Below are 18,922 nucleotides of genomic sequence, written 5' to 3'. Positions count from 1 at the left end.
TCTGCAGGCATATGTATGGGTTGGATGTTTAAGTGGAATGAGTGTGTGCTGCAGTCTGATTTTAGAGTAGAGTTAAATAAATAGCTAAGATAATAAATGAAATGTCTCTATAGCCTGTGACAATTCATGCTGGAAAATACAACATGTAAAACTTCAGGAGATTAAAGACATGGTTAACTCTGCTACAATTTGGGATGCTGATAAGAAACATATCAAACCTTCTGGCTGGATTCCCTATCATTTTCAGGGGTCTGAGTGGTATGTATTCAATGCACTTTGATGAGTGTGTAAATGGCACTAGTGGAATATGTCAAGATGTTTCACTTGATACACATGTGTAAACAGGCACCCTTGAAAAGAGTTTATTGTCAAGCCCAGAGTAAAACCAGTATCAGCATCAAGGTAGACCAGTAATATGCAGTCAAACTAACCAAAACACTTTCAGGAGAATAATAGCAGAGGAATAATCAGCTACTCTGAGGGTGATGAATGACCTTTGAATCTTGTGTGTTGGTACCCACGAAGCAGAAAAGCAGACAAGGGCCAAAACTTTCAAAACTATCAAAATGGTTTCACCAACTGCCCTCAGAAATGTTGCTGTGTATGGGATACTTGATGTTGACCTAAGGCAATTTGGGAGACATTGCTTTAAGTGCATTTTCTTTGCATTTGTAAAGGAAGCAGCAAGTGTGTCTGGACTATGTGCAAATGTGCACTGTGATCTCTTAACATCCCACACTTCATGATAGTCATGGTCCTTAGTGCCTGGCCAGTTCCTCTGTTCTCCCTTCATTTGTGTCACACTTATCACTTGCTCTGATAACCTCTAGGCCAGCTCAGTGTTGTATCCTGGGTAGGTGTCCATCTGGAGAGCCTTGCTGCTCCTTTAGCTGGGGCTGTGGATGTGCTTGGCTCAGGCATTGCACAAGCTCTGTGCCTCCCCTCTCCAGTTCCCCTTGCCCTGGCAGGTGGCCCACCTGTGTGCTGGCATGTGAGTTTCAGTCTGTGGCCCAGCAGTGGCTTTTGGGGAGCTGAATGCAAAGCCATTGCTCAGTGCTGGCATTTTCAGGGCCTGACTGCAGGGCCAGTTCCTACCTTGTGAGCCATGCTTGAGCTCTTGAGCTCTTGTGACCCCAGGACTTGGCTGCTGGCCTGAACAGTGAGCACTGCTGCCTTGCTGATGGACTGCATCACAGGGTGAGGAGAATCACACTGCCTCTGCTTCAGCATCTGCAAAATGTATAAAGTTGAGCTCAATATTTTTCTTAAACCCCTTTGATCTGGGTTGTGAAACAGCTGGAATAAACCCCGCTGTTTAGACAATTGTAGACCATTACTCTAGTTCTGATCTACCCTTCAACTTTTCTGGCATTGCTGGAGTAGGGAGCACATATGCTGGCTGGAGTAATAGCACAAAGACATTTTCCATCTTACTAATATAATTTAAAATTGATTTGGAGAACTGACATAAGCAGTGGCACAAAAATAGAGGGTTTTGTTAGCATCAATCATACCTGCACTGAAAGTATTTGGCAGAGTTATGCAAGATAACTCTATACACAGACATGGAATATATTTGCTCCTTTTCACCCTCCACAACACCTTGTTTAAAAAGAATCTTTGGTGTTCATTACTGACACAGGTTACTCTTTTGGTACCATATTTTTGCCTGTATTTTGCTCATATTTTCTTCTTGATAAGCATAGCTCTCCCCTTTCAATTACCCTTCACCTCTCCCCTCTCCTGCAAGATCAAACAACAGACTTCTAAGCACTGGAATGGAGTTCAGAGGGGCTGGAGGGTGGGGAGGGGTAGTGCCTGCTGGAGTTTCCCACCACTCTTACTTTTATATCCTTACAAGGGTATACCATGCAGTGAACATTAAGTAACATTTTAATTCTGGACTGCTCCCCTTTTGCTGCTTGTGATAATAATATCAAAGAAAGTCATTTGGTATTATTTTACAGAGTAAATTTTCTTTACCTTCTTTGTGAGGAGTCTGGGGGTGGCTGGTTTGGATTGTTGCTAGCTTGGGAAATAAAAACACACGTATCTTTGCTGGCTTATTTGTCCTGCTGAGAAAACATGCACTGTAGATCTACCCAGAGGAATATTAAATGATAGCCAGGTTTCCAAACTTCTGCTTGCATAAGCAATTACATTTTAAAAAATGCTATCTTTTTTTAGCTAGGTAAAATCTTAATGAAGGACAATAATTTTCAGTGACTTTTGCTTTACCAGTCAAGAGATTTAGGCAATACAATTTGGGGATTTTTTTTTCTTATTAATACTAATTTTAAATTTAATTTAAAAGGACATTTTTGGTAGGAGCAATAACTGACACCACAATAGCTGATGCCATAAGAATACTGCTTAAAAGGGAAACTAGAAAACAGGACATTAATCTATAGCTGACTGAGAGTACTGTTTTTCATATCTTCTAGTCCACAAAAAAAGAAAAAAAAATCAAATCCAAATCACCCACATGTGAAGAGCCTCTTTCAGAAACTGCTATCATACATTACTGCTTATGTACTAGTGCCCAAGGCTGCCAGGGTAGCACTTCAACTGGAAGGCAACAAAAAACCCCAAGCATTTGTGTAACCTCACCAAAAGAGCACTCAGCCCTCTCCCACTCTTTGTAAATCAAATGTCAATTGTATTGTTAATATAAATATGGTAAAATAAACATTCTACCCTTTCTAAAATACAAATTCCAGCCCATCTCTGTCCCAGGTAGATGTTCTAGGCTACAGACAACTGCAACAAATAAACTTATACATGGTTCATATTGAAAGGCAAGCAGTGGACATTCCTGTTAGCTGGGTTTTGATGGCAGCATTTCTCTCAGCAGCTCTGACACTACGTGCAGTTAGCCTTCTGTTCTTGCTGGTGGACTCTAATCTTGTGATTCTACAGAGATCCTTGGATCCTTATTTTTGTTTGATTTGAAAGAGGTTAATTTTTAGAGACACCAATTTATCTGTTGTAGCGTTACTCCAGCCAGCACTCCAGCACTCACTCACTCACTCACTCACTCACTCACTCACTCACTCACTCACTCACTCACTCACTCACTCACTCACTCACTCCCCTCCGGCGGCGTGAGGGGGAAAATAGGAAGTGTAAGAGTGAGAACACCAGTGGATTAAGAGAAAGACAGTTCAGTGGAGCAGAAAAGGGAGCAAAAAAATTCTGCTGATAATGATGATAAAAGAATTAGAATATGCAAAATGAGAGATGCACAACACAAATGCTCACCCCTTGCTGACTTACATCCAGCCCGTTCCCAAGCAGCAGCTGCTGGTCACCTTTCTCCCCAGTTTCTGTGCTGAGGGTGGTGCCATAAGTATGGAATAACCCTTTGGCCAGCTGGGGTCAGCTATCCTGGCTGTAACACTGCAACTCCTTGGGCCTCCTGGATGATGGGGTGTGGTGAGAAGCAAAAATGTCTTTGGTTTTTGCAAGCACTGCTCAGCAATAATGAAAACTCTGAGTTACCAACACTTTTTCCAGCACAAATCCAAACCATGGCCCCATACCAGCTACAAAGAAGGAAGCTAAATATTCCAGCTAAAACCAGCACAACATCATTTTACCTGTTATGTTCAGTTCTGACAGAGAGACACCCTGCTTTAGTCTTAGAGGTCCAGATAAGTCAGCTTACACAGGCTTTGTAAATGGAAAGTCCATATACAAGAGGAAAGTGTTTTGGGGTCATCTTCTGTCAGGTGAAAACCAGATGTTTGACATCACACAGCAGCTTTACACAGCTTGAGGCAGGAAGTTGCTGAGCTGGAATTAATGGGGAGGAGACAGATTGATTCTTTGTGTATCAGCAAGGTAATCAGAAAGGTAATAATGAGGAAAAAAAAAGAGAAGTCTACATTCTGTGCTGGCTGAAACAACTGTGGAAGTATAAAATTTCAATTGATGTTGCTTTCAAAAATAAAGTTTAGAACTATTTTCTACCTGGTGCATAAAAGTGCATTTGCTGTTACTACATATTTTAAATCACTGGATGAATACTGTGCTATATTCTTTGGAAGGTTAGAAATACCTAAAGGTAGAATGATGTGCTTGTTAACTCTCTCAAGGTAAGTTTGAGGAATGTTTTGAGAAAGCCACATGTGACATTTAGTAGTAGCCCTCATTCTGTGCATGTCAGAAAACAGCCTGGTAAAGTCTGCAAGTGCATTTATACAGTTAGAATTGTGTTAGCATTTGAAATCCTCCTGTAAGTTGCTATAATCTATTTAATTTATTACTATCATCTTCAAAGCTTACCACCCACAGAAGCCAAACAGTCCCAAATATCCATGCCGTGAACTGGAAAGCTGGGGGTTCTTGGGGGTATTATCTTAATTTGGGGTTTAAATTAAACATGATGCACATTGACTATGGCAGCAAATAAAATACCTAGGCACCTTAAAATTGGAATCCTATCTAGCTGAATCAGCATATAAGATTCCTATTTTTAAATTTCAGACTAGTAACAACAAAATATACTAGTAAAAAGGAACCTTAGATTTCTGCAATTTCCACTTTCATTGTCTAACCAAACTCGTACAGCACTCAACACTCCTTGTGAATTTTGCTGTTAAAGTTTTCAGATGTTAAGCATTGAGAGCAACACAATTGTGTATGAACCACTTCTGGTGACAGCAAAATATTCAAGAGCTGACAGAAGATTCATTATATCCTTTACTGAGTCTCAAATAAAAGGGGCTAGAGACTCTGCAGAAAATTAGCAGTATGACAAGAAACACTACACAAAATATCTGTGTCTCTGTGCTGTTCTGGTTAGACTATTTGATTAGCAAGCTCCTCAAGCAGAATCGTTTCAGCAATACTGAAACCTCAGTTTTAGTATTCAGTTCATAGCTGAGGTGATTATTCTGTTCTTTCTTACAGCCTCCATTACAGATGGTTTCCCTAAAATTTCCTTTAATGTGAAAATTTCTCTAATTGCTTCATTGTGCCAAGTGGAATATCTTGGAAAGCCTAAAAAAAACGTATTCCACCATTTGGAGCCAGAGAAAAATTTGAAATAGGTATTGTTTAGTACTTGTCATTTTTCAAGTTCCTTTTTTGCTCTTTGTTCTTGAGCAATCAATGAGATTTTAATTTAGCCTTTTATCTTGAGGCAAGGCATTGGTGGGGATGAGGAACATCTATCCTGATCTATTCTGTACATCTGTGTAAATAATTAAATGACGTGCATCATCTGCTTGGTTGCTGTCTGAAGCAGTGTAGGATACATTACCAAGTAGTCTTAGTGTGACACTTGTGAATGTTGTTTTATTTGTAACATGATTTAAAAACTGATTAAAAGCCCTGCCAGATTTTTAATTGAGTGTTGGCACTTGCACATACAAAATCTAGTGCTTAACAGTTGCATCAGAATGAGTGCTCAGAGGTAAACTCATGTTAAGCTTTGACAAATAGAAGTAATGATGGTCTGTATGTGCCAATAGTAAGGGAATCAAGATTAATTAATAAAATGCAATTTGCAGCTACATATGTTCGTAGTATACTAATCTCCAAATCAGACACTACAGATTATTTCTGTATTTATGACAGAGATCATCAGTCAGTGCTGCTTGAGATATTTTTATTTCATAACACTGGAACTGAAGTATTTCAGATCTAATGAGAGGCCAGAGGACAAGTGTGCAGCATGGCTGTATTCACAAACAAGTGGCTTCAATAATGAGGATTATTATAGTTGTTGCAGATTTCAGGAAGGATGCTGAAATGCCATCAAAGAGCTTTGGATTTTTACTGTCTTTGGCCGAATTCAATCCCAGTAAAAACTTACAGGCCATTTTAGCAAAAATATCTTCTCAGAGCTATCAATATTTTCTAATTTTTATAGTTGCTTTAAATAAAAGCACATCTTTTAATTGGGGTTAACAACTTTCTGAAAATTGTCCAACAGTTATGTTTCTCTGGTAAAAGATACAAATAGAACTTTTTGCAATTTTTTTCACAAATAGTGTAATGAAGTTTGGCTTCTACAAATTTGGGCATATAAATTGAAAGAAACTTAAAGGCAAAAATTTTCAGATGCCGAAAACCAGGTGATTGAGTTTCCTTTTATTATGCTTCAAAATACTGATGTTGGGGAAAGAAAAAGTACATCTTTTTCCCATTTTAGTGTTTGTTAAGAGGCTTGCCTCAACAATGATGTTACATTCATAAAAGTCATACAATCATATGAATGATTCATAAAATTAAAAAAATCCAGTTTGCATATACATTTTGGATATAAATTATAGTTAAAATCTGTTGAACGTAAAATTTACTCCTACTGAGCTTTTTGCAATCATATAAATACTCAAACAATGACTAAAGAAATTTTTAATGGCACTAGTCATCTATTCTTTCAATTTCCTGCAGCTAACATACGAATTATCAGCCCCTGGACATCAGGATGAAATATGTAATTGATAGTTGCTTGCAGCTATTTGTCACCCCACACTTCTCCCACCCAGGGAGCAACACTTTACATCAGTCAATAACTTTAAAGTATTTATGTTTTGTAGCAAAAATCTGACTGATTTAGATCCAGTTTTATTTAATGCTTTCAGTCTTGAACAGGCTATACACAGAATTTTGAAGTACTGAACTAAGATGAGAGCATTATCTGTTTTCTGTTTTATGCCTGGCTCACTGAAACAGGAATTATGAAGCCAGACTTATATATATCACCAATAAGATGCAACAAACTTTTTTTTAATGTGAATTTTATAAACCCAATGAAGCCCAAAAGAATAAATTCCCAGAAGGATTCAAGATACTTCGATATATGAAGAATCAGACTTGGAAGAGACCTAGTATTCCTAATTCATTGCACTAATGGGGAAATGAGGCACCAAGCAGTCAAAGAAGGTTTTAAAAAAGGTTACTGGTTTTAATTACACTTAGTATTTAATTTTTTAAAATTCTTTTAAGCAGATTCAAGATATGCTGCTTTTTGGTTTTTTGTTTGTTTTTTATTAAGACTGGTGTGAATTTTGTGCTCCTTTCTGAAGGCTCTCAAGAGGAGGTGTGATGCATGCGCAGTGCTGTGTACACAGAATGAAATCATGGTGATTTAGGAATCCCAATTACCAGGAGCAGAGCTCCCATGAGACTGGTCTTGAAGAAAACATGCTGACATGAAAGGGACAGATGAGACAATAGAAAGTGGAACCCATATGAGTAATCTATAGGTTTATGCCACGTGAAGAAAGGGTAAGAATGCCTGCAGGGAAGCTATAGTACTAATCCCAAATGCATAAATTCAAAAAAATCCAGCTTTAACCAGTCATCACAGTTGATAGCTGTGGTACATGGGTAGCTAAGTAAAATGATACTGGAACAAATCTGCTTTGGCTATTTAAGTTGCCTTTTAGGTTATTTCACTTTATCACCTTATGTGTGGTTACAGGAAATGATAATGATGGGAGCCTTTGTTGATGCTCACACAGTGATTACCAAGCAAGGGTGAAAGAATTGTTTTACAATTGGGGTTATAAAATGGTAATTTTAGAATTAAAATTTATTTCAGTCAACCATACAGTAATATATTAATCAGCACAGTAAGCTGTTTTGTCTGAAATATGTCATTCTATACTCAGCTGTAATTATCTCTTTAGGACTAATTCTTGGGACCGTGAAAATTTCTAATGTGGATATAATATAAAGCTAAGGCTTATAGTTACATAAATATTGTGGGGTAATCTCCAGCTGAATGTGTGTGAGCACTCCAGTCAAACAGTTTATGCTGAAGGAACAGAAAAGTGCCTCATACCAGTGAATGAAGCAGTGTAGGTGTCAAATATTGAATTCATCTGAAACACTGCCTTGGAGAAGCCCTTTCTGGAATTCACATGGGTAAATTGACTGCTGAGCAGCTCAACCTCTGTAAATGTGTGGGTACAGAAAATTCCATGTCCAGTCACCCAGACTGAGCTGTCTAGGGCCAACCTGAGTCTGGAGTCTTCACTAGAGTAAAATGGAAAAAGGACTTCAAACTATAAACATTTCTTTGTAACTTTACATAAACATCTTACGAAAAATTGTTAGATTATGTAGAAACAGCCTTTAAATGAAATTATTCACTATTTTTGCATAAATTATAAGCAATGCTGACACAGTAATTTAATATTACTTAACACGGAGAATCTTTTTTCTCCTTTAACTATCTCAGAAGATCCAAATCCACAATTACTCTTACACAGTGAGTTTTCTGAGTCACTGTCAATAAAAAATTGACACCAAAACATCATTTATTGATGTACCATCTAGTGAAATGAGAGAGGGTTCTTTGAAATAAATACTGAAACAAAGATTTCTCTGATTGTTGAAAGAGCAAAAGTCTATAATGTATCAAAATCAGAAGTACCAAATTCCTTGGTTTTAATATAAAATATGGAAGTTTTTGCCACAGGTGAAGTTAAATTTACTGTTACAGATGTTAGATTAAAAAAAAGACTAATCTGAATTACAATTTTTTCCTTCCCATATGAATGAGTAGTAATTATATATTCATGTGTTAACATACAAGATCAAAAAGTTCTAGTAGCATACCAAGGCTACCTTCTAAGGAATTAAAATAAAATGGATTCCCCTGGTATGTCAGAGAGAATTAGTTCCCCTGAATTGTCCATCTCCAAGTGAAAGGAGCTGCAGGTGAGGGGAATTGTGAAATGTGAAAGTTGTAACCAAGAGCTGGAACAAAGCCACATGGCTTAGAAAAAAGGAAAAGCTGTGAGTGGTCCCTTTGGTAAATGGGGATGGTTTTCAGGGACCCTCTATCCCCACATGGTTCTGGCTGTCATATTTGAAACCTCTGTTCCATGACTACATTGGCTGGTGAGCCAATATGTTCCTGAATTGTCCAGCAATACCAGGATTCATCCCCCTCAGCAGAATTTATTTAGTCCATTGCATTTTTGACCTTTTGCTGAAACTAACTGGAAATGAAATTGTTTTTGTGCTTTCTGAAACTACTGTCCACAATGTAGACCACAGTTTTCCTTCCTCTCCCAGACTCTGCTATCAGAAAAGTGCTGCCAAAAAGATATGGAAATCATTGACAAAACCTTAGTGTGTTTCTGAAAGACAATAGAATACAGAAATACATAAGTAAACTTTTTAGACTGCATGTTAGGACTAAATTATTAAAATCCTCTTTTTTCTCTCCCTCAGTTGCCCAGCAAATCTGATTGCCTGAGCTTGTGGCTTTCTTCAGTGATGATGCTCAGCAGTATGTCCATTATTTAATTATGTAACATATTACTTTTGTGTCTACCTAAATTAATATATTTAAAGTGGTCAGGAAGAGACCGTCATAATTCAGACAGAAGGCCTTGAATTGTTTGTTTTGTTTTGTTTTTTTTTGGTGGGGTTTTTTGTGGGTTTTTTACCCTTTTTTGTTTGCTTGTTTTGGTTTTGTGTTTTTGTTTTCTTTGTTTTATTTTGTGGTGGGTTTTGTTGTTGTTGTTGTTGCTGTTTTGTTTTGTTTTTGTTAGAGTGAGCATGCAGAAAAAATATTTTCCCTTATTTATCAGCCAGCTAAAAATGGGAACTACCTTCTTAATCTTAGGTATACTGGTATTTTAATCTGCTGAAGTTTGACAAGACTCAATAGCAACAGAAATAGCCTTTGCATAAAGGCTGGGAGCACAAGCGGGTAGTCTCAACATTTATAGAGCAAAACTTGCAAGACGGTCAGATATTATATTGTTTATAAAAGTAGATATTAACTTGTCTTCTGATCTCTTTTTTAACATGAAATTTGATTTTCTTTTTAAGGAATTTCTCTACTGACTTACAATCAGAAAATGAAGACAAGGCACAAAAATGTCATAGAATGAGTTAAAACAGGAATCCTTTAATTCCGATGGACTTTTTAAAGTTATAACAGGACATACAGCCACTGAAATTCTAGTAGCTGGACTGAACAATTCCTCTACAAACATCTTTGCAGTATCAAGTTTGAGACAGCTATGTGAAGTTGATAACCAAAAGAAAAAAAATTGAACATTCTGGAAAAACATTGAAGGACTTAATTGGAAAGAAGAGATGTGTTTGGAGAACGGAGGCCAAAATAACAATAGCAACTAAAACTACACAGCAAAATTGCCAGACTGAAGTGGTGACTTCCTTCAGCAAACAATCTGGTATCTTGACAAAATGCTAGCAGAAGCATAGAAAAGACAACAAAAATCATCTCAGGATCACAGAATGGGTCAGATTGGAAGGGAATACAGTGGGTCATCTGGTCCAACCTTCACTCAAACAGGGCCAGCACAGAGCACGTGGAACACAATTGCATCCAGACAGTTATTGAACATCTCCAGTGAGGGAGATGCCACAACTTCTCAGGGCAGTCTGCTCCAGCGCTTTCAGTAGGAATAAAATGAAAAGAAAATAAAAGCAACAAAAAGGTTTTGTTCATTTTCCATCTGTGTGTATTTTTTTTTGAGTAAATTTCTCTTTTTGTTAGTGTTGCAAAGATTTTTTTCAAAACACATCTTGGCCTCCCTTTGTCCACAGCATCCAAGTTAAATCAATTTTGTGTCCAGTGTAAGCTTTTGAATCTATATTAATGTGTTCTTTATCAGGCTACCATTCTTTCTGTTAAGCTTTGTCTTCGCTCCCTTTAAAGCTTGTAAATTGCTGTAGATAAAGGACTGCTCTCTCTGTACATCCTGTTGAAATCTGCAGAAACAGCAGTTTTCTATTACACTTGAAATTCAGCCTGCTCTTCAATGGGAATCACACAGCTTCATGAGTCTAACTGTAGACAATCAAGTTTTAGCAATAAGTAGTTTGGCTATGGAAGTGAATGATTGTAGCATTTTTCCCTCACCCCCTGACTACATCATTTGATATTGGAACAGCTACGCCAGAAACAGTGACGTCACTTTAAACGTTTCAATTCAGTCACATAAATAAACTCATGGCAAAACCTGGCAGATGATAGGCAAAATTGGTCTGCATTAGACAAAGAGACATAAAGAGACCTTTTATCAGACATAAAATTTTGAAAGAACAATTATTTGATTTATCACAACTTGTGGATAAGTGTTTGAGCTTTAACATTTCATGATTATACATTAAATCTAAAGTGGATAGCTTCTTGCATAAATTGACTTTAGGTCCTCACTGTTAATCACTTGCTGCATTTTCATGATTACACCATTTGCAATACTTTGGAGAAGACTGACCGGGACTTTTGTCCCAACTCCACCAGTGAGAGCTCAAATTGGATTTAGTCCTTCTTTTGCCTTTGTGTTTCTTTTCTGTCTCAGCAAGAAGAAGAATTTCAATTCCTCTTGGGCACTTAAACTTCCAAATCAGAATGTTTCCTGTTGCACAAATCAGAGGAATGCTGGCTGAGGGGTTTACACTTACTGCTTTCGTTAGGTAACTTTAGTCAATTTAACTAAGAAACCACGATGAAGACAATTCACTTCTACTTTGTTAAAAACTTTCAAGAGAGCTTATTCTTAGAGCACAGAAGTGGTAATATGTATTACTTGTCTCTTGTAGTTCACTGGAACAACTTATAGTATATCCTATGTAGGATGATCTGTAAAATCAGCCTCTCTGTGCTTTCTTTCACTAGAATGAAACACTGGAACAATAAAAGTAAATCTTGAAGGACATATTGACAGCAGCAAATCCAAAATGAGAAAAGAGTTTCACTTTAGATGAGAATTGTAGGGTCTGAAGAGCAGTTTTATCAAGACACAAATGTCTTCAAAATATAATTGCTTTTGGCAATAGCAATTCTTAATTGCATACAAATATATATATTTATTATGAATAGAAATACATTTCTAGATCTACAAAGCTCTTCTGGATGTTTTTTTTTTTTGCTTGTTTTGGACAAGTGTTTTTTGGTATGGTTTTTTTTTTTGGTGGTGGTGATGGGTAGTGGTGATGCTTTCTTCTGTCTAAGAATAATTTGGATTAAACTCACAAGTGTTGTAAAGAATTAAAGTATGCTCAGCTCAGTAGTTGGTCACAAAGTGGGTAAAACTCAAACATGCTTAAGGTTTGAAGGAAGCAGAATGTGAAAGTGTGTGGTAGAGAGGACAAAAATAAAAGTTTCTCTGTACACAGGGCTGTCAGGACCAAGTGTAGGGCATGGGAATGGCATTAAAGCAAACATGAAGACAAACATTTTGATCCTAAGGATAGCAAGGCACTGGAGAGATGTGGAGTCTTCAGATTTTTTATTTTTGATTTGGTGTAATGTTAAAAGTGTGCTTTTAGCATTGATGTTAAACAAACAAGCAACACTTATTGACACAGCATTGAGATCAAAGTAATACATATATTTAAAGAAAAGTTAGTACATATAAGCTGCAATGGGATCTTTATCCCCATTTGCTAATACTAAACAAAATCTTATCTAGATCTCTCAAACTTTCATTTCTATGATGTTATACGTGTGTACACTTCCAAAAAACTCAGGGAAATTATCCAAATTGCAAGTTAAACATGTGTACAGCTCAGATATAGATATATCTAGCTCAGAGACACACAAGGCTGTGTCGGAGCCAGAAACTGAATCAAAATCTTTTAAAACATTGTTGAGTAACTTAACCACAAAGTTATCTTTGCTAATGTGATATTATTTCCTAAGTAGAAGGCTTATCTTTCAGTGCATTGTGAAGTTAATTTCTATTTTCCAAATCAATATCACAATAAAATGGAAGGAGCAATCTAAAGGCTTTGCCAAATGAAAATATAGGCTAGGCACCAGTGGAAAAATGACACTACAGAGTGGGGACACAAACTGTCTGCTACAAGATCAATATGTGAGGTAAGGAGAAAAAAAAGAATGCCTCTTTGTGATATCTTTTTCTTTCTATTTGTATATTTTTCTAAGTGAAAAGCAGAATTTCAGCTTCAGTGAACATATTCAGCTGGTGTGCCTACAGCTGCAATGCATATCAGCCTTACTCTAAATGTGTGAGTGGGACATGAGTCCTGTGTGTTCTGCACTCAGTCCCTTGAAGAAGGTGTGAGCTGCCCTGTGCCTCTGACAAACCCAGATCCAACTGAACCTGTCTTATCATGTATTTGGTGCTTGCAGAAGGATAATTTAAACTGGAGTCTGTGCTGATATTTTGTGGATACTTGATTATGAAGCATCTAAAAAGATAAAAAAGGAGGGCATTGCTGGCATAGGGGAACGTGCTCTTCTCAGGATTATGGAAGTCAACATCTGGGCTAAAAAGTGAGTTATGAAAGGGTTGGAAGTGATGAAGTGTTGGAAGGAATGCAATATAGTTTACCTCTAAATTGGGAGCTAAGAAGAAATTATTGTTTAAACTTATTTTTGCTGGTTTTATTATTCCTTGCCCAGTAGCTCTGTGTTTAGCAAAAACATGTTTAACACATTTTGCAAAAAGATGCATAAGACTGAAATACTCAAAGGAGTACAAGTAAATATTGCTTTTTTTTTTGCTCTAATTTTTTCATCAGAATTATAAAGAAGGAAATGTGGCTAGCCTTGCAACTATCCTAACATTACAGTGTTAATTGTAGAAACAAAGAATATATTCAGGATGTGTATTTGCAGCTGACTGTTGAGCAGTTTGGAGCACCCACAGACAAGTGGAGATCTGAAGGAGGTGATATTTGAAACAACTAACAGGTTAGGAAAGCAGAGACACTGATTTTGGGGATCTAAGGCTGCTGACATAAGCTCCACGTCAGAGAGGGCAGCTCAGAAACAGCAGGAAGCAGTAACATAACTATAGTCACAAAGACAGGGATCTGACAGGGGGAACAAGGAGAAGACTAAAGAGAGAGGGAATTTTTAAACAATCTTTTCTTCTTCCAATCCTTATGGCAGGATCTATAACAGATTTGGAAAATACAGTGTTAAACCAGGCAGCTCTGAAAAATCAAATGAAAACAGTCTCCACTGTGGGGGGCACAATATTAAAGAAAAAAGCTAGATCTCTTCATCCAAACTGAGATCAGAGAGATTGAAGCTCAAAGGAACTGAGGAAAAAAAAGGTAAAGAAGCCTAAGGCACTGGGATAGCTGGTGATGTACAAGCAGGTGCAGTTTTTATGAAGTCTAGTACCTATTTGCCAAATTAAAGTGGGAAAGGGTTAAAAAAAAATAAGAGGTAACCCTCCTGTTAAAAGATACTTTTGCTGGCATTGGTATTCTGTGGGGTAATCCTGTTTGCTTCTCTTTCTTTTTAAAATGCAGCATGTGAGCTCCAGCACGTTGGGAAACAAAGAAAAGTTATAGTTGCAATAGTGTATTCAGCCATGGTGCAAAAAAAGGTGTGTCCATTGGGGCTGGGTAAGGGGAGTCATCCTCATGTAAGGGAGCAGCTTCTGCCTTGAGTGCAAAGGTCACTGACTGAGACAATAGGATAGAAGGTTTTAATAAAAGTCTTCTGTAAGTAGGTGACCACATATTGACTTGAAAAAGTCCAGAATCCAAATAAGAAATACCTTTTTTCTTGATTCCCTGTTCCTAAGACTATATTATTATGTATAGTGTATGCAAATCTTGTCTATGCATTGGCATAGACAAAAAAACTGCTGCATTGGTCACATAGCTAGTTATTAATCTGCAGTTCATCTAAAATTACTATTGATTCTCTTTAATGATAGTAATATTTGGGGTTTTTGATAGGATATATAGATATAATCTAATGAGTGATTTTAAAATTACTTTGCAAAACAGTATTTATCTTTCTTCAAAGTATTGGCTAGCATAAGAACAATTTTCCCTGACTATAGGATTGAGATCATACCCCTATCATATTTTTAATTCATTTGGGGAAGAAAATAATGTAAATTCATGTTGAAAATATAAATACACTGCTGGATATAGCCTATAGAAATCTATGATCTTTAAAGTATCTTGGGACATAGAATCACAAAATCATAGAATGGTTTGAGACCTTAAATTACATCTTATTCCAACCCCCCCCCACCATGGACAAGGACACCTTCTAACACAGTGATCCAGAGCTAGAAGATTGTTGTGCTAAAACACTTAAGATCTTTTTTTGCATTGTAATAATAAGTCACTGTTATGTGAAGAATCATTTACTCTGGACCCTATTTAGAGAGAATTTTCAGTTGAAAACACTCCATGAACATTAGTCACTGGCTACATCTTACATCTTTTTATATCCTGATGCCAAGAACCATCAAATCATGTAAGTAAAGTTCTATATTTTGCACTGTTATTCCTGCACTGAGTCTAATGATTTGTATTTGATGTATTATTTCCCCTAAAGCGCTGAATCTTTGAAAATGTTATATTTATTTCACTATTCAATAATCAGTCATCTTAAATAAAAGTACTAATACTAATGATACCTTTCATTTTTCTTATTTGTGTGTGACTTTCAAACTCAAATCTTTGATATCTATTATAACCATGTCTACTGGTTTAAGAACTTTTGCATCCACTGGAATAGTGTCTTGTAATGTTGCTGAAAACATGGCAACCAAACCATTCTCTGCATCTTGTTTTAAGGTTTTTCAATAAACAGAACCTTTAAGAGTCTTGTAATATGATATTTTCTGTGAATTTCCTGGAGTTATTGTGCATTCTTTCACATAATTTTTTTGTTTTCTTTCCCACATACTTTTTCTGTTTTCTTTCCCATTACTATCTCTTAGTGTTCAAAAATAACTATGAATTCAGAAAAAACATTGTAGCTATGTTTCTGGATCCTATTCCCTTTTCAGTCTCATGGTTGAGCAATATTGGAGTGAAATTCTGTGTTTGATAGTGATGATCTTACTTGGCTTATGGCCAGACTCAAATTATTCTTTGAACCTGTTAAAAAACCTAAATATTTAAATTTTACAGAGGGATGGAAATTGGTAGCTACAGTATAATTCAGTGGTTCACTAACGTAATCTGGTGGACAGTTGTGCTCCTTATTACCTCAATATTCTCTCAAACTTTTTTTTTTAATAAATACAATTTGGCTTGACTTAGTATCTGAGATATTCAAAAATAAGTGATCTGGAGTCACATTTATTAATTAGGAAATATTTTCATCAAAAGAACTAGAATAGTCAAAATATAGAGAGGTGGTGATAGTAGGATGGCTGCTCTCTACCACGCTTACATTTTACACCCAGAGCAATCCTGCACTATTATGCAAGGAAGCAGGGTCTGATGTTCTTTACACTGCAGACAGTATCACAAGCTATAATAAATATAAATTTAGATTGGTAGAAATAATTTTTAAGGTATTTTCAAAAGAAATCTTGTTCTGTGATGCCAAATCAGTCTGTTCATACAGTACATTTATAGTATGGTAAATATCCAGGAATGAGACTTTTGAATATTTTTTATAATTCAACAGAAAAATTCCTACCATGATGTTCAGTGTTAGATATGCTATGGAGGCTTTTTAGATTTAGAAATAGATAATCTGATGGTTACCTTTCTAAAAGACTGATTAATATGCACAAATCCAGTGTCTATGACTCTAAGTAGACTGTAACTATCAGCGAAGGTTTCAAAAATACTCTGTAAGGGAACTGAAGGTGAGGAAAAAGGGTCAGAATTACACAGATTTATTTTAGTCAAGATCAAAAATAGTAACCAAAGTATTTGCAATAAGGTTATAAATTGCAAACTGTTACTGGAATTAAAAAGGAATATGCTTTTGAAAGCTGAAGCAAACAAAAGAATCCCATTAACTGAGAAACGAGAGAGGCTATAGACTTACCTGATTTCTCTTTATTGACACTGTTATTTTATAATTTGCGAGGAGAGTACACAAACACTGTAATGAGCAATGGAATCAGAGGTTTTAAAGTCTAATTTGACTTGCAGTCATCTTGAAAGCTTTGTACTAAAAAAAACCCCAAAAACTAGGCTATGTCCTCAGCACTATTTGTTATAAACTTTCTATGAACACTTTTGGCAGCCAGGGTGGAGTACAAGACCTTCCAGTGTGACTCTTCCTCCACTACTGCTTTGTTCCCAATACTGGGTAATGATGCCTCTGCAGACTTTCTAGCAAATTATTCCATCAGAATTCTGTATTTCTGTTTCCTCTGCAAATCTTTTGTGTGCTGAGATGCCACTTCACTGTGTGCTATATGAACACAAGAACAAAGCTGCAGATTCACCTCAAATGAATTGTAAAGTAAAAGATGCAAGAACCTGTGGAAAAGAAAAGAAGGCATCAAAGCTAGTGGTGAGAGAAGGCAGGCTGCAGTGCCCCAAGCAGTGGATAAGTTACCTTTTTTAGCTTCTTTTCTTCCCCCCAGTTTTCTGGATAGGGGAGTAGGTGAATTTTTGCAGGGAAATGCAAAGTTACCTATGCAGATTTTAATGGATACTCATTTCAGGTTTGAGGGGCAGGTGGAAGAATGCATTACATTTTTCATTTGGATCTACCTGGCAATGACAGTTGGACTCTTGGAAAACCAGGCAGCAGGAGATAACTTCTCACATACTCTAAGAGGACATAGATCAGGAAATATCTTGTAAAGGGTTAGAATCACCTATCCTATCCAGAGGAATGGGAAGCCCTGTTTATCTACCCTGTCTGATTTCTGATAAATCTAAGAAGGTGCACACAGTTGTAAGGGACAGGGAAGGCTCATTTATAGAGTTCCTTGGGTGAGCAGGGACTTTGACATCTTCAGAACCTAGCCTGACAGAAGGCATCCTCTGAATGAGGCTGGAACCCAGTGTCTGGCAGTGAAAAGGATGAATTGCATATGCATAATTCCACAGGAGGGGTTGAGATCAAGGGGTTTTGGAAATGTTGAAAATTACCTCCTAAATGGTTGGGTTTCTTAGCAATTGCCTGCACAGATATAGGAAAGAAACTCTGAAAAGGAAAAGACTTCTGCAAGAACAGAGAAGAGTGGTCCTTAGAATTTATAAGAAAATGTTGAACTGTCTTCACAGGTGTTTCTCTTCTAATGCTGAGATTAATGGGTGAGTTGGATTTCCTCGATTTAGCTCCCAAAGATATCTCCTCTCTTGTCTATCAAAGACCATGAGAGATCTTGAGATGCAGAGGTGCAAGAATGGCCCAGAGTCACTCACAGACCCCAGACCACAAAGACCTGAAGACAGGGAAGGAGAGAGCTATGTCCATTTTCCAAGAAGAAAAACCAGTGCAGTAAATATTTCCATGTTCATTTCAAGCCTGAAATAAACTTGGTTTGAAAAAAGCTTTTAATCAGACCTTGAAACAAGCACCTTATAACACCTTCAAGTGCTAAAATTCTCCCTAAAACATTTTCTGTTCTGTTTGTTCTCTTTCATACGTAAGGATTAAGCCTGAAGGCAGCTTACTTTAAAAGCAAGAGGGGAAAGAATAAGCACACTCAAGCTACAGTATTACCTTTTGGAGCACATTCACTTTAGACATCTTTCTTGCTCATATCTTTTGATCTTTAGTACATTTCTTCAGGCTGCAGGTACACCTAGAAAAAAATTTATGTGCTGAATATTTTTTTTTCTTATTTTTTACATTTGACATGTTTTACTGAGAAAGGATCATTTTCATTTTGTTGACCTTGACCAAGGCTGTCACAGCTGTGACTCTTGTGCAAAAGAGGAGAAGCAGTGAGACAGTTCTTAATATCACACTTTCTTGCAAGATATTGGTGGCAAGGCAGAAAAAGCGTAGGGAGGTACCTTTTGCTTGCTACTTCTTGAAAGTCACATATCAATTTTTTGTATGCATCTGAGCACAATATGCATATATGCATATCAGCACAATGCTCTTCTACAACAATTGCATCTGTGTGCTTTAAATCCTTGGATCATGCTGTCTCACTGCCCACATGTGTGCTCCTGGGATTGGCATTGTCTGCCTGGCTTCAGTGGAGTTTATTTCATCAGAGCAGTCCATGCAGCTCTGTGCTTTGCTTTTGTGGCTGGGATG

This window comes from Serinus canaria, chromosome 2 (assembly GCF_022539315.1).
Source record: "Serinus canaria isolate serCan28SL12 chromosome 2, serCan2020, whole genome shotgun sequence".
NCBI lineage: Eukaryota > Metazoa > Chordata > Aves > Passeriformes > Fringillidae > Serinus > Serinus canaria.
The sequence above is the reverse complement of the archived record's forward strand: the minus strand, read 5'-3'. Positions refer to the sequence as shown.